The sequence below is a fragment of the Podarcis raffonei genome, chromosome 9 (genome assembly GCF_027172205.1).
Source record: "Podarcis raffonei isolate rPodRaf1 chromosome 9, rPodRaf1.pri, whole genome shotgun sequence".
Classification (NCBI taxonomy): domain Eukaryota; kingdom Metazoa; phylum Chordata; class Lepidosauria; order Squamata; family Lacertidae; genus Podarcis; species Podarcis raffonei.
Genome location: NC_070610.1, coordinates 43,871,306 through 43,884,587, shown reverse-complemented (window position 1 = coordinate 43,884,587; position 13,282 = coordinate 43,871,306). Strand labels below are relative to the sequence as shown.

Sequence of the window (13,282 nt, the reverse complement as noted above, 5' to 3'; positions counted from 1 at the left end):
CACATTCTAGCTAGGTAAAAACACTCAAGAGGAGCTAGTCAGAGATGCTTGGAAGGCTACATTTGGCCCCTGGCCTTAAGGTTCTTCACCCTTGCCAAAGAGCTTCCATCAGTAAATCTGTCAGTTCTTTATTCTTTGGGCAGAGCAACACAAACTCTGGCTGGGAAGTAGCAGATCCACCACTGCATCCAAAGCCTTGCCACTTGCACCAGCATAAGGGGGTCTGTGTATATGTGCTTAGGTTTTTTGTTGTGCCAGTTGAGGGGCAAAGACTGGAACCTTTAATAGGGAACAGGTCAGCTTAGAATCCAGTAGATGCAACCCTGCTCTGCCTCGTAACACCCTGTTTTGAGGTTTTATCCTGGCTACAGCAATAGTGTTCATTTTGCCACAGTTTATTTGGCTCTCCCAGCTGAGAGTTCCATGGACGTGGAGCCCCACACCTGTGCACAAAACATCCGCTCCACCTGCATGGAGCAGGTGTTAGGATTACAGTTTTGGTCGCCAATTTCTTGTGCCCGGTGAAATAGCTGTGGAACCAGCCAGCTTATGCTCAGTCTCTCAAACCATTGACTGCAGGCAGGGTAACTTGTGCTATGTCACAATGCTCCCTGATCGTTCTACAAAGTTGTGAAGAAACAATGGTGAAGGATTTGCCCGCAGAAATGTAAATGCCAGCAGTTTAGAGGAGGAGGAGGAACTGGCTGTCATGACTCTTTTTAAGAAATGCTGGGGAAAGAATCATTATTTCAGCTTGGGGAGTCACTCGTACTCCATTATGTCAAAAGCAGTTGACAGATGAAATAGCACCATCATTTGTTTTACTGTTGCTGTGTGCCATGAAATTGTCCATCCATGTTGCCAATGCTTTACAATGTTGTGACCTGGTTTCAAGGCTGACTGGAAGGGGTCAAACGCTAACAGATCAGTTTGCTATCCTTCTGCTGCTTGAGAACAGGTGATAGGCTGTAGGATAGCCAATTAATCTCACAGGCTTCAAGCAGAGGAGACAGTTGCTGTTTGCGTCACCTCCTCCTATCTTCCTCCTAGAGAAAGATGAAGTATGTAGAAAACGAAATGGGGAAGGCTGCACATTTTATTTGTTGCGATAGAAAGGTGCAGAATAGGACTCAACTAGCTGTTGGGAATCTCAATGTTATAAGCACAATGAAGGAGAATTGGTTGCCCTGCTACTGGCAAGACTGAGGAATTTAATTGGATGGTGCACACACACACACTTGCCATCTTTTAAGTCATAATTTTGACAACTAGAGAGGGAAGGTTTTTCTTTTCCTTTGTATCTGTTACCCAACAGCATTGATATGTGGAAATTCTCTGAATGAAACTTCAGTCAGTGAAATTCTCATTAGTGTAAATTGATAATTGAGGTATTATAAGTTCACTAAGCTCTTCTTCCTGGGCAAGGGAGATCACTCTTATAAATGAGGCCTAGTTAGGGTTGCTTCACACATGGCCATTTCCTAAACAGAAGCTTCTTCCATGTAGGTAGGTGTGGGGAACCTTCTTCAGCCCAAGCACAACATTCCCTTAGAATCATAAAACTGTACAGTTGGAAGGGATCTCAAGGGCTATCTAGTCCAACCCCCTGCAATGCAGGAATCTCAACTAAAGCATCCATGACAGATGGTCATCCAACCTCTGCTTAAAAACCTCCAAGGAAGGAGAGTCCATAACCTCCCTAGGCAGTCCATCCCACTGCTGAACAGCTCTTACTGTCAGAAAGGTCTTCCTTTCTTATAACTTGAAGCCATTGGTTTGGTCCTACCTCGGGAGCAGGAAAAAACAAGCTTGCTCCATTTCCCATGTGACAGCCCTTTAGATACTTGAAGAAGGCTCCCAGTCTTCTCTTTTCCAGGCTAAACACACCCGACTCCCTCCTTCATAAGGCTTGGTTTCCAGCTTGTCAATATCCTTCTTAAATTGTGGCCTTGTATCTTGTTGCTCCACCCTCTTCATTTCTTTCTGTGTTCTGGGAGACCAGGGAGGAGGGGAGCTGATCGCAGAAGGAGGGCAGCCTGCCTCTTGGCCCCCCTCCTCTTCTGTCTCTGAGCCTGGACTGCCCTCTGTCACAGCCTCTTCCTGCTCACTAAACCCTGTTGCTTCTTCAGCTTCCAACACCACCTCCTCCCAGTCTGCTCCTTCTTCTCCCTCCAACCACGCATCATTGTCCCACTACCAATCCCCTAGCTCTGAGCCTTCTTCCCTTGGGGGTTCCCCAGCTGGTGCCTCCCACCGCTCCTCTGCATCCAGCCAGTCCATGAAATCTAGGTACCCCTCCCAGTATACATGGATTTTGTATATAGCAGAGGTATCAGTGAGGGAAATGGTGATGTGTGACATAGCTCTTAATCCAGTATTTGAAATAATAAGGCACTGTACAGTTTTGGGACCCTACTGTTTTCTCTGAGATGAGGTTCACTGTCACTTCACCTCTGCCCCAAAGAAGCCAGTAACATGGTTATTTGCTACTTTCATTCATTTCCATTTTTATTCTCACCCACCTGCTAAATGTCAAGCTAAGGCACATAGTTTGTTATGAAAGATGTGATGTTTAAGAACATGACTTGAGATAAATGGCACAGCATCCCCTTAACTACACAGCCTTTGCATTTAGCTTCGGGGCGGGGGGGGGGGGGGATATTGCATTTTCCTACATAACAGAATCAAGTTCACAAGGGAACCATCTTAAGCCTAATCATAAATGTAACAACTCCAAATGATGTGCATTCTGATCCTACACCTGTCAACAGTCCCACTGAGTTCATTGGAACTCACTTGTACAGGATTGCAGCCTTTTAGTTGTCAGTTGCTGGGAATCACAAATGCACTCAAGTCCTGCTTATGGCTGGTCACTGTGAGAACAAGATGCTGGACTAGATGGGCATTTGGCCTTATGTTCTAGCCCCTTAAAAAAATCAATTTCTAGTTTGCTTTAGTATTCATGTGGGAATGGGGAAGGGTATTTACTGTATTTTGAGATTCTATTTTTTTTAACAACCAAAACAACACATTTACTGTACTTAGTACCAAAAACAGCAGATACTAGAAAAACAAAACAAAAACACACAAACAAACTGGTGTTCTGCCTGTCCTTTGTTTTGACAGTAGTTGACTTTAAAACACTGCATGGATATTGATGACACCACCAATATTTTGAAGCTCATTTATTTATTGCAAACTTAAATAGGCTTTTCTTTTGAATTCTCAAGTAAGTAATGTAATGCAGGTCCCCCCCCCCCCGGCTACTGTATTGCTATTTCCTTCCCTATGATTGTCTCTCAGCAGGACTGAGGGTGAAGGGTAAACCTCCCAAACGCTGTGCGTTAAGAATGAACTTGGCTCTTCAGAGGTATGCACTGGGTATCTTTATCTATGAAAATCTCAGATAACAGAGAGAACAAATGTGTTCTTCAGATGTCTGACCTCTAGAGTTCCGGCACTGGACTCCAAATTTAGGTGCAAGAGTCAAGATGACCTTCGTTGCTCAGCCTCTCTTTCGAAACATTCTTTCTATTTCTGTTTCTGCTCCGTGCACAGTTTAATCCTCTGCTCTGCAAACACTTCTGGCTAGCACACATGGGCATGACCGAGGTATGGAAAACGTGTAATGACACCGTATATTCCTTTACTCATTGACCGTTCCAGATTTTCACATGCAGGAAACGCTTCTATACATTTAAAACTTGATCTTCACATGCAGCAGAATGAGATGGAAACGAACTGGTAAAATCCTGAGGTAACAAAAGTGGACTGTAAAACCCACACTGCAAGTGAGATGCAGTTTTAAAATTATACTGCCCAGTTGGACACCTCAGGGCACACCATCATAGTGAACACACAGAGTCAGCCCTACTATTAGGCAGAGTGGAGTGCCTGCTTCAGGCAACTGATTTTAGGTGTAATGAAAATACACAAATTGTTATTGAATTCATTATTATTGTTTTTTTACCTCAGAAAAGGATGCTTGCCAGAGTTTCTGCCTCAGGTGGCAAAATTACTTGGTCAGTCTTGGGCACTATATAACTTGATGGCGCCAGGGTAATGGTGTCCTTTGTGGCTTTGCCTCAGGCAGCAAATGCCCCAGGGCAGCCTTGTTTGGAACAGGCCTCATTTCTTTTTGCTATTTCAACGACTTGTCAAGTACTGTACAAGTTTTAATCAGAAAGGTAAACATGTGAAAATCTTTAGTCACCTCACGACAAAGAAAGCAGAAAAAAGAGGGCCTCTTCAAAGTGAAGTGTCCGCCATTTCACAATAAATTCTAATTAAGTGCCCATTCTTTTTCACCATCGAGCAAAGCATTAGATCTGGCAAGAATACTGGTGCTTTCTTGACAGGCTGTGCCTTGGAGCATGTGGGGAGATGTGAAGCAGGCAATAGTGAATGACTTGGCAAATGGTGGCATGAGACGAGGGAGCCTTGACTGTAGTGACCCAGACTCAGCCATCATTTTCCTTCCTTGGCAGAGGCAACAGCTTTCCAGAAGGCTGAGCTGCTGCCATCTCAGAGTGGAGGCCTAGGTCTTAAGACTTTATGGGCACAGATCACCAAACTAAAGTTAGTGAGCACCAGTGGAACCATTTTCATAGTCCCTGACATCCCAGTTGTTCCATTTTTACCTCCAAAATTCAACTATGAAAATATTAACTTATTTTGTAAATTACAATAGCCTGGATAGATTTCAAAAGTCTAGCAATTCCCTGTATAGGCAGCCTCGCATATACATGCCCCAGGCCACGCTTACCCTGTAGTCTTCAGTCAGGTTCCAATTTTGTGATAGAAGGTCAATAATAATGAGCTGTGCATTGTTCTTACAGCCCATTCATAGGAACAGCTGATCTTTGGGATCCTAAGATGTTATCCTTAGGAAAGTTCAAAGAAGGAAAGATTCCTATCCCTTCCTGTCCCCTGCAGCTACTGTACCCCACAAAAAGCCTTGAGCTGAGGGTTTTCCAGAACAATGGGAAGCAGGAGGATGTGAGGAGAATTACCCCAAATCAAGAAAGACTTCCAAGATAAGTAAGTTCATGGAAGGGAAGTTTCCTGCATCTCAGCCTCAGCAGTCCTCCTATACTAGGGTTACCAGATGTCCCCGTTTCAATAAGTCCCCGGACAAATTCCATCCCCAGAATGTCCCCGGATTTCATCTAATGTCCCCGGGAAACACAGCAGCGGCAGTCTCAGCAGCCCAGAGCACTTGGCTCTGGCTGGCTTCAGGAGCTGCTTGGAAGTCCCCATATGATGGTGGTGCAGGGGCTCTAAAATGCAGCTTCCGGGCTGCCTCCACCTTCCCTGACCCCAGCAATTATACTGCATTCCACATTATTCAGCAGCCCCTCCCCACTACAGAGAGGCTTTTCAGAGAGTGTGTAACTGGCTGCAGTAGGAAGTAAGGGATGGGGAACATTTGCTCTGTGAACTTAATCAAACTCTCTGTGGAGATCATTCCATAATTTGGGCACCATCACTAAGAAGGCCCTAGAAGCCACCCACTCTCCTTCTAGATGCCAGGGGCACCTGCCAAATACCATCAACAGAAATCTTAATGTTATGGGTAGGCAGAGAAGGCCACTTGATCCTAAACAAAAAAGATCCAAACTAGCACTTTGGCTTGGGTCCAAGAATGAAATCAGCACAACTCCTGGTGTAGCACTGGTATAATGATCATAACAACTAGTAACATCTAGTAGTCTACCTTCTGCATTCTGAACTAGATGCAATTTCAACCTTTTCAGACCTAGGGCCCATTCTTAACCCAAACAAGCCTTTGGGGACCCATTTCTTAATCTCTGATCATATATTTGCATGGTGGCACGGCTCCTGCTGTGACCCACCTCAGATCAGGCCATGACCACCTAGTGGGCCCTGATCCACCAGCTGAAGACTGGTGGCGTAGAGCACATTACAATCATCTAACCTGGAGAATATAAGAGCATGGATTGCTGAGGCTATGCTATCCTGAATTCATATGAGCAAAAGAAGGTAAAATATTATTTATGTGTGATAAGCAATGCTTTATAATGAGCTCACATTATAGCAGTTTCCCCCACTCCAGATCCTCTTGGTTTTGACTCCTGAATTACTGCCCTGCTTCTGACGTCCTTGCATGCAAAAATAAAACCTTATTATTTCCTTCCCATTCCCCCCAGGTTTTCCGCTTGCTCCATTTCTGCCTTGTCCTGGGCTTCCTGAAAGGATTTCCTCTGCAAGCAGACAAAAGCATCAGCTGAGAAACATCCACGCTGTTGTTTTGAAAGGGTAGAAAAGAAAGTGTTCAGGATCTTTAAGCTTTAAAATAAAATTAGACTGTAGTGTGACATTACACTGTGTATGCAAACCCAAATTAGCTAGTCTTTCAGTGTAATAATGGTACATTTTACATTTATAGCCCCATACTGCCCAATTTTCATCTCATTAAATTTTCACACTAGCCTAACCTGTACCAACTTAAGTTGGTGTTTTTTAAATCAGTGCAGCAAGTTCAAGATCACGCCTATGTCACAGCATAAACAATATTTACAAATTATTTGTAAAGGATATTTATTTACACTATGCTTTTGAACTTCTATTATTAATCTTACAAACATTGCACAAGTTTCTAATACTGAAACAAACAGTAAAAACAAACTGAAACAAAATTAGGTTCAAATTATTTTGATTTTTTTTCAGCAGTTGACATTTAGGTTTCATAGCTTCCTATCTCTCAGTTATAACAAAAAAGAATTAAACCCATCGGGATCCCAACTTTTGGAGGTGAAGGGATTTTTCTTTGCTGTTTAATAAACTGAAACTGCCACTTTGCTTTTTGACTATCAACTAGATGGAACTAAGTAACTGCACATGCTGAATTGACTCGTCAAAAGCCCTCAGAAGAATGAAGTGGGCATTTAAAATGCTAATGGTTCAATCTACCTAGATGCAAACATTTAACAACTTAAATAAAACATGGCAATCTGCACTGATTGTTCAATACATCCCTAATTATTGTTGTTGTATACTTACTATTGCATAATCTTAGAAGGCTGTACAATATTAAATGGGGCATGGCTATGAGGGGACATGGTTCTGACTATCATGAAGCGAGCCTGCCTTTCTAAATTTACCATTATATTATATCAACATTATATATATACCATTATACCATATCAACAAACACTTATACAGTACAACAGAATAATATCTCAGCAGATAAGCATTTAAAAACAGCCTATCCTTTTTTTAAAAAAGTCTTCCATTGATGCCAAAAAATAACAGAAACTGCATCAGGTGAGCTTCTCCATGGAGTGAGTTGCCAGAGAAATGCCATAATGAAAAAGGCCACCCCCTGCCTCCCCACAGACAATGGGCTTCAGGGATGGTGCAGAAGGGCCTCAGGAGGGGTGGGGGGAAGAGGTCACTCAGGTTTCTGGGAAGTAGTTTGAAGCATCCAAAGCAGCAAGGGGGAAAGGGGAGTGTCCTTTTGCAGAGCACCATGTGAAAGAGTACCCTTTGGACTTCAACAATGCACAGAGCTCAGTACGGTGGGTGAAAAGAGGAGCCTAAGAGGTTCTGGATCCAGTCTCCACCATTTTGCATATGGCCCCAAACAAGCCTGGCATAAGGCGGCACACCATGGTAATATTAACTGCCCAAACTAAAAATACCTCTTTCCAGGAAGTGTGTGGTGTGATGTAAAACAGTCTGTTTCACACCCGGAAGACTCAGGTCTAGACGTTCCCAGAGCTTTGAAGGCCTTTGTAGGCTGAATAAGTCAAGAGCTGTAACAGCAAAGCACTGTGTACTGGGTCACTGCTTTTAGTTTAAAGTTCTCATTGGAAGTTTGCTGAGTACATTTTAAACTGTTGCCCTTTAACATTATTTCAAATGATCTCATCTTTCAAATTAACATGTTTTTTCATTAGATACACATGCATAAAAGAGGTAGAAGGTCATTTGAAATATTTGATGTAATCTCAAAGCTATTTGAAGGCAGATTATCCACCAGAATCTAATAAACTTTAAAGTACATTGCATTGTGATTAATATGCTACCTCTGTATGAATATGAACATTTCTCACTAACAACAGCATTTCAGGATATTTAATGAGGAAAAACACTCAGGCTTGGGGGGGAAAGTCCATTTGCCAAATAGAGAACTAGCTACAGTTTTACAGGGCTGGGTTGAAAATGCTTGTTTTCCCTTCTGATTCACTCTAAACAGAAGGCAAAAACTAAAATGCATATTTATCAACAAATTAACAAAGATATCACAGTATCCTTGTTGGGATGGGTGACTTGTAATTATTTTAAGAACTGGATACTAATGTCAACACAACTCATCTCCATACCTGTAAACCAGCTCCTTTCATGCCTATCAACATTGGCTAATCCTAATCTGTTTTAGATGGTTTGGAGACCTCTAACCATCCCAGAGGAAAACCTAGTAAGGATGTTGGTAAGAGGTTGCCTGACCAGGTGGGGGGGGGCATACATACTTTCTGCTAGTTCCAAGATCTCTTATCCCTTCCCCTCTTTTTAAAACACTTGGTTATATCTTTATTTTGACTCTGCTGACAGTTTACCTGGGCATTCTGCAGAATGCAGTACAGTACTGGTAAAAGCCAACCACTCACTATCTTAAGAAGACCAGGAGCCAATGAAGTCCAGCAGGAGTCAGAATCTGTTTTTAGCCCCACTCTGAAAGTTGATCTAAATCTGCATTTTTGCAAATAAATTAGCATATGAAAACCCCATGCAAATTTGTACCACAGGTCTGTGCTCCAAGTCTTTTAAGTAGCAAGCAGTGACCCTAAAAACCAATTTCCCCATCATTGTTATTGTTTAAGTAGTTGTGTGCTTTGTGAATTTCATAGGCATGCATAGTAAACAAGACATACAGTTAAATCCCCACAGTATATATTCTATCAAGTTTAATTGCTTTTTATTATTGTTTTTCTGTGTTTTTAGTAGTTCTTGTTTTTATCTGTAACTATGTAATAAGAATTTACTATGTAAACCACTTAAGAACTTACTATTTAAAAGTGATATACAAATATCCAAAATAAATAAATGGTTGATTTTCTCAGCACTTAGATAGTTGATTCACGGGTTCTAGACCAATTTAGTTACATTAGCTGATTTACACAATCAGTACTACTACTTTTAATTTTTGCAAATGTATTCCACCCTTCATCCAATGCGGGGAGGGACAAACACAGGTCCCTCTCCGCATTTTATTGTCACAGCAGTTCATACAATATCACCCAGTAAGTTTTATGGCTGAACAAATCTTTGAATGAAGGTTTCCCTAGTCTAAGTTCAATGCTGGTTTTTCACTCTTTTGGCTCATATTGGTACTCATGTTATTTTGGGTTTCTGTGACTGTCATGAAAAAAGCTGTTAAATGAAATGAACTGCCTGAAATAAACTTTCTGCCGCATGCATTCACCAGTAATAAACCGAAAACCCTCCGAAATTGGCACAGTCCTTATTAGACGTATCTCACCAACAGGTTAATTAAATATCTGTAAGTAACTGGGAAAACAGGATATGCTCTACAACACTGCTTAATTGTCACCAGATGTCAGCAGCGATATAACAAGATAACTAATGAAGCCTGTATTTTATTTTTATATTCTTCTACTGCATTGTTATGTTTCTATTTTTAATAGGATCTCCCCCCCCATGCAAAATCTTCAGTGGTTCCTGGAGCTTAGCAAGCAAAGGTCAAAAGCAGGTCATTCTTTATAGGAGTGTCACATGCATATGACAGTGCCAGTATAATGGCATAACTTTTGTATCCATCTTCAGTGTGAAAACTGCATTAACATAAAAGTTGCATCTATCCTTTGATGACGATTGCACTTTTGGAAAAGTTTTGACCTTACCCCTAACTTTTCTTGGAACTCTCTCTGAGCTTCATATCTCAGCCACATCACCATCAGCACAACACGCTAAGCCAAACCTTAGTTTTGCAAAACAACACAGGTTTGGCTTAGCATGTCTTCCAGACTAGGGATCAGAGTTAAGCTCTATGCTCCCTAACCACAAACTGTCACTAGCAAATCTCAGAGTTTACCATTTATACAAATATCCATTTCCTTCCTAGGAGTGGCAGGTCAGTTCACCTGCAAATGAATTATTTAGTTGATAAGGAAGGAGTTTGGATTGATTAATGACTCACCCTACTCTGAATAATTTTTATCAAATCAGAGCCAGCCAAATGTTAATTTCCAGTTTGCCACCTCTTCAGGATTAGAGTAGCAGCTAATTGAAATGCTATTTTGTTTTTCCTTTAACATGCCTGAAATTTGATTGTTCTTCTGGACAACTCTTTGCTTAATCATGTTTCCATTGCCCCCGAGTTGTTAAAATTTATGGCAAATGGAAAAGCCTTCTGTAGATGCTAGACAGGTTGCATCTGGAACAAATGCAAAGGTGGTCAGGTGGTAGATTAGAAAGCCGCCTCTGTGTAACAATGAATGTGTGTCAAAACAAAAAAAAATTTTTCCTTCCAGTAGCACCTTAAAGACCAACTAAGTTAGTTCTTGGTATGAGCTTTCGTGTGCATGCACACTTCTTCAGATACACAAGTGTGCATGCACACGAAAGCTCATACCAAGAACTAACTTAGTTGGTCTTTAAGGTGCTACTGGAAGGGAAAAAAAATTTTTGTTTTGACTATGGCAGACCAACACGGCTACCTATCTGTAACTGAATGAATGTGTGTGTCATTCAAGGGTTAATTCCTGCCTGCGAATATCTTCCTGCTTGGACATTTATTTTATTTATTTCAGGTATTTATATACTGTTTAATGTTCAGAACTTTAAGCACATTGCATTTAAAAAAAAACCTATACAAAGATATAAAGGATGGGTGAATGGGTGGCAATTAGTAAGTCAGAGTAAAATTTACTTCAAATAATAGGTAACACATCCTGTCAGCTTCCTCCTCCTTTCACTCATCAAGAACTCATCAAGGAGGAAGATACCAGACAACCCTGTGCTGGGGTGGGGAAAGGTGGCGGTCCGGCTCCTCCAAACCTGATTCTCTTCAATATGATGAGCCATACATGTATCCCCTCCATGACTCTCTTATTCGGTTAGTGTCACAGACCAGTCTGCAGTATTGTATTTTGATAAATGTTTCGTTTTTCTGGAGTCCCTGAAACATCTATGTATGTGGCCTGTTCACCCTGGTTGGCTGCTTGTCCCATCTTCTCACTGGGACTCGCTTTGAGAATCCTAAGGAGCAAGAACCAACAGCTGTGTTCTCCCCAGGGAAGCCTGCCTAGCACTGACTTTGTCATCCTTCTGATGCCAGGAGAAGATGCTCTTGTTTCTCCTGGGCATTTGGGCAGTGCCAATGGTCTTGCTTTGGGTCATTTATTTGTTGTGTTCATTCTTATGTCAGTAGTGGTTATTTTATGTTGTTGGATGGCTGTTACATGGATGAAGGCTTTTACTATATATTTTTGTTTTAATGTATATTTTATTGTATATTATATTTTGTATACCATTCTCCCTGTAAAACACTTTGGGACTTATTCTGGTAGCCTGAAGCAGCATGAACTGAATTGAGCTGAAAGCTGCAAAATGTATCAGTTTGGCAGGAAACTGGAAAAATAAGTTTGAACGTAATTTTCAAGATAATCAAACTCTATTAATTAACTTGATTGCATTTATGAAGTAATATTTAGTATATTTCAGGAGCAGCATGAAATACACTACTGAACTAAGGGGAAATAAAAGTGATGTGATGAATCAACCCCATATGAGGAAGTCAAGCTGCCCTGAAGACATAGATTTATCTGGGAGGGGTCAGGACATCTGCCGTACAGTGAAATTAATCCAGTTACAGTCATGGGTTGCAGTCTCAAAGCATACTATACGGATAAGTACCGTATTTTTTGCACCATAACACTCACTTTTTTCCTCCTAGAAAGTAAGGGGAAATGTCTGTGCGTGTTATGGAGCGAATGCCTACGGATGGCGGGGGGATCTGCTGCAGTCGTGAGGAGAGGATCCATGGTTCCTCTTCCCTCCTCTGTGGCTCGCTTTGAAACAGCAAAGCGGGAGAAGAGCCGCTGAGTGGGGAGGAGAGAGGGACAGAGAGCCTGCTTCTTTAAAGGAGCAAAGCGGGAGAGGAGAGGAGCCTTCTCCGCTTATACCCCTCTTCTGCATTATTAGCAGCATCCTTCTCCACACACCGCTCGCGTGCTCCTTGTCCCTTGAGCGCTTTTCCTTCCCTCCCCACCTAAAACGTGGTTACAAAGCACGGATCCACATGGATCCTCAGGATTTTTGCATTGGGCTACCCCAAACTCACCGTCAGATCACATGTCTGTGGCCACAGCATGAACCACAAAAATCATACATCCACTGTTTCGTTATAATATATTGTTTTCTTGAATAAAATATTTTTTTCTATAATATTTTTTTTCTTGTTTTCCTCCTCTAAAAACTATGTGCATGTTATGGTCGGGTGCGTGTTATAGAGCGTAAAATACGGTACATGCTAAATTTGTAGGTGCCCTGAACTAATATACTTTCCCCCAGTGGAGTCATGTTATTTAAAAAGCCAAATAGTTCCAGACGCAGCTCACATCCTCCCTAAGAAGCACTGTGGCGCAAGCAGTACCAGCTACTGCCTACCAGTCAGTTGAGGCAAGTTAGCAAACACATTTTTGACAAATGTCTTCAGTGTAACTCACAGGCCCCTTTTGACTGTATTATTAATAAACAGCTGGCATTTGTGGTCACTAACTGCCTCAGGTCTCCATATGTGCCCAGCCTGATTTCCTTACAAGGTGGGACAATAAAACAATAATAAAGAGCTTTGTATTTTAACAAGTTCCTTTCATCCAAACACACCTGACGCTCCCTTTTTGTGTTACTCATGTGAAGGGGCAAATCTTGTTGAAAGAGTGTTGCACCCTCAGCACTAAACCTGATGTTCTGTGGTTTTCTTGGCCCCTTTCGGATGCTGTCTATGCGTAGAGGGAAGGTTTGAAAGGGCACATAGGTGGTCTCTGAAAGGATGCACAGGCTGCCAAACATGCAGAAGTGGTGGTCCCTGTAAGCTTGAGTCCAGCATGCTTAGAGTTCCAGGTAAAGAGGACAGCCTACATGCATAGAGGCTTATGCTGTAGCAAACAGTGTTTAGTCATGAAGACCACACTGTAAAAACATTTGGGCCATAATGGAACAAGAATCTCAAGAGAATTTGTTTTTTTAAAGAGATAAATAGTCAAGTGTAGGAAGAGGTATCCCACCTCATTTA

General features: G+C 41.8%; 1 protein-coding gene and 1 long non-coding RNA gene across 8 annotated transcripts in view; one reads left to right on the top strand and one right to left on the bottom strand.

Annotated features, from left to right (window-relative positions):
- ZNF827 (zinc finger protein 827) overlaps positions 1-13,282 on the bottom strand; it is a 112,951-nt gene that overhangs the window by 39,492 nt on the left and 60,177 nt on the right. The gene's annotated exons all lie outside the window — the stretch shown is intronic.
- LOC128421027 (uncharacterized) lies at positions 3,408-11,895 on the top strand. 2 transcript variants are annotated; one of them, XR_008332208.1, is made up of 3 exons: positions 3,408-3,612; positions 6,171-6,293; positions 11,716-11,895. It is a non-coding gene; the product is annotated as an uncharacterized LOC128421027 (long non-coding RNA). The 2 variants fall into 2 exon arrangements; XR_008332207.1 differs by lacking the exon at positions 11,716-11,895 and having other exon boundaries at positions 6,171-6,635.